At 37.8% G+C, this 3,558-nt stretch overlaps 1 protein-coding gene across 5 annotated transcripts in view; it reads right to left on the bottom strand.

The window, feature by feature from the left end:
- The window catches only part of LOC106879529 (outer dense fiber protein 3-B), a 26,863-nt gene extending 25,878 nt beyond the window's left edge, over positions 1-985 (bottom strand). For all 5 annotated transcript variants that reach the window (XM_014929156.1, XM_014929154.1, XM_014929153.1 and 2 more), the window contains exon 1: positions 868-985. The gene's annotated coding sequence lies outside the window, so the exon portion shown is untranslated. The remainder of the gene's footprint in view (positions 1-867) is intronic.
- Between the last annotated feature and the right edge of the window lie 2,573 nt (positions 986-3,558).

The following is a 3,558-nucleotide window of genomic DNA, read 5'->3' as shown; positions in this document are numbered from 1 at the left end:
GGGGATATTCAGCGTGACACAGTGTGACAAGGCTGACCCTTTGAATTACAGGCACAACAGAAACAGGAAGTGAGAGTGAGAGAAAGTTGTGGTGGAAGAGTGCAGCAGGGTTCGCCACCATCCCCTGCCGGAGCCTCGTGGAGCTTTTAGGTGTTTTCGCTCAATAAACACTTGTAACGCCCGGTCTGGGAATCGAAACCGCGATCCTATGACTGCGAGTCCGCTGCCCTAACCATAGGCCATTGCGCCTCCGAAGCAAGTCCATATATACACACACACAAAAACACATTCAGTAACTTCGCAAATGGCTGCAGCAACAACAACAACAACCACAATAACAACAACATGAACTAACAGACAAACACAGAAAGAGATGAACAATATCAAATGTAAGAATCTTGAACAGCAGCGGCAGCAGCAACAGAAGAAAAAGCGTAGGTGAGGGGAGGGTCAAAATACACCTAAGAAGAACGATAATGATAACAGCAATATAAAGGGCACAAGCCATTGTATACACACACAAGCATACATGCGAAACACATAGACACGCGTACGCTCACGCACGCACGCACGCACACATACACAGATACAGACGTAAACGCATACGCATATAAGGATACACCTCATAGAAGAACAGACTGGACTAAGCGGAGCAAGAGCATACACGAGGACGGAATGTGTCACTGAAGAGGTCCCAGATGTGTGACGAAAGATTTCCGGACAATGGGCAGCAGTTAAAATAAGAACAGTAATATACAAGTGAAGAACGAATATACAGTGCGTGTGTTTATTTGGCAAAAAGAAAATGACCGTCCCGAAATAGAACAATATTTAAGAAATATTTATGTAGAATTTGAAACTAATTACCTTTATCGAACGTGTAGGCTAAATTTATCTTTCAGAGTTTGGATGGTTTTTAGTTGCGAAAATCTCTTTCGAAAAGTCAGTCTTATTCCATAGAAATCGAAGTCCAAACTGCGGAGTCTTTGTGACGTTTTATGTGTTATGACGTTTCATTATACGCGTTCACATTAATATATTGAGTTCTTAACATAGACACGAAGTCTCAAATTTCGAGAAAGAGAACAATCGGCTATACGGACCTCAGGTAAACTTGACATTGACGGATTTTAGAAACAGAAGCTAAAGGGTCGTAACTATATACTTTAGTTCTGACTCCTACACTCGTCAAGGTCCGGTAGAGCAGTTCTTCTCAAACTACCCCATGTGGCGTACCGGCATTTTTTTTTTTTTTTTTTTTTTCCAATGTGCTCGGGACCGGTAATATTTCTCAGTAATATTAATTGGTAATCTTCAAGTTTAGGGGGGTAAAAAAAGTAAATAAAAATATTCAAGGGAAATAACTGAACGACTTACCAGTATTATCCGTTTTCTTCTAGCTGTTTATAAATAAATCACACCCTAACCCTAACGTCAACCAAATCACGTGTGTGATTTATTTATAAACAGAGATGTACGGAGAATACTGGTAAGACGTTCAGTTACTTCCCTTGAATATTTTTATTTATTTATTTTATCCCCTAAACTTGAAGATTACCATATTAATTTATACCGGAAACAATATATATAATGAACATAATAAAAGTTGACATTTTTTTTTTTTACCGTATATTTATTTTGTAAACAAATAATACAATATTGCTTAAGCATTTTATAATATTTCTTTCTTTTCTGGAAACTCGCTGCGTACCGGCAGCTGACGGTTCGCGGACCGGCACCGGTCCGTGGACCACCACTTTGAGAAGCACTGCGATAGAGCATCGGACGAATAGCATCTTGTCCGATGTTCTACCGATTCTGCCGAACAACTGTCTTTTAATATATTGACGCGTACTACTGGAATTATGGGAGGTTTTCGTCATTTGTTATTGACTGAACGTCATCAACAATGTTTTGAAGCTTTCAAGAATTGTCGCTTCCTTCAGCAGGTATCAAGAAACATAGATGCAACCTGGAATGGTCCAAGTATTTATTTTACAATCAAATTACCGTTGATGACGTTTTCTGGTTACTAATAAGACCAATTTTGTAATCTGTACGAATATTGTCGATCATAATTACAACAATATCCTACTTGGGTTTGAGTGTCATTGGGATAGAAAGAAAAATGTCATAGTTTAGTAGATTCGAATTAAATTGTGCAATGGCATTAATTTGGCTCCTGGCTCTAACTCCACAATCATTTATAATGCTTCTTTGATTATCAGACACAGGACCAGTTTTGTTGGAGTGGGTGGGGATATTACAACTAGAACGTGCTCTTTCAAGTATGACAGGTCAAAATTCAATGATGACGAAACTAGATGCTGTAACACATTTAGACCAAGGTTCAACGGTCCTTTCTGTTTTTATGTCGACACAAAACCACGAACTTATTAGAATAAAGAATATGAAAGTCATGCCTCAACTAAGAATAATTGTCGAGTAACCCTAAGTGGATTCTCTTGAGCTGAGAAATGATATAACTGATATGGTTCATTGGTAACATGCTTGTTAGTGTATGGATTTTTGATTCATACAATATTTACGAATATTATTTAAACATTATAGGCACAGGCAAGGCTGTGTTATTTCTTTACTACTCACAAGGGGTTACACACAGAGGGGACAAACAAGGACAGACAAACAGATTAAGTCGATTATATCGACCCCACACAGGCAAGGCTGTGTGGTTAACAAGTTCACTTCGCAACCACTTAGCTTCGGGTTCGGTCCCACTGCGTAGCACCTTGAGCAAGTGCCTTCTACTACAGCCTCGAGCTGGCTAGTATCTTGTGAGTGAATTTGGTAGACGGAAACTGTGTGGAAATGCCTAATAATTCTTTCGAAGGCCATATTTATTATAATACGCTTACTTACCCTCTTCACACCCATGGAGCATAGGCCGTTAACAACGATTCTTCATCGTTCTCGGCTTTCGATTAGCTTTTCTATTTCTCTGGAGCAGGAACCTGTTTTGTTTTATTTTTGCTGTTTTTGTTTCAGTATTTTTTTTTTTTTTTTTTTTTTTTTTTTTTTTTTTTTTTTTTTGGTTATATTACATGCTTTGTTCTCGTGAGTATGCGCTGCTGAAGTTGGGGTGCTTCTAATGTGTATCTTTTATACCATTAAATATGGTAGTCTTGTCTGAAATTCTGCAATGAGGATTTATCGTTATTTTACACCGATATTTTCGGATTAGTGTCCAAATCTAGGCACAACGTTTCGGCTGATTTACGTTCCAGTTAACTTCGGGTTCCTATCGCATCAGAGAAGACGCAAGGTGTTATTGTACAGCAATTTGAAAATTGAGTTTATATATGAATATGAATATATATATATAAGAGAGTATTGTAGTTCGCTTGAAGCATTGTGTATTGTTTGTAAAGAATAAGAAGTTTAGAATGGTATAACAATGCACTATAGGACAAAAAATGGACTATATACCTCTTGTAATTTGGTTATCTATAGTCCGGACTAACCAAATTACAACAGGTATATAGTCCACTTTTTGTTCTATAGTGCATTGTTCTACCATTCTAAACTTTATATATATAT

Source organism: Octopus bimaculoides, chromosome 2 (genome assembly GCF_001194135.2).
Source record: "Octopus bimaculoides isolate UCB-OBI-ISO-001 chromosome 2, ASM119413v2, whole genome shotgun sequence".
In the NCBI taxonomy this organism is placed as follows: Eukaryota; Metazoa; Mollusca; class Cephalopoda; order Octopoda; family Octopodidae; genus Octopus; species Octopus bimaculoides.
This window is presented reverse-complemented; position numbering and strand designations above follow the sequence as displayed.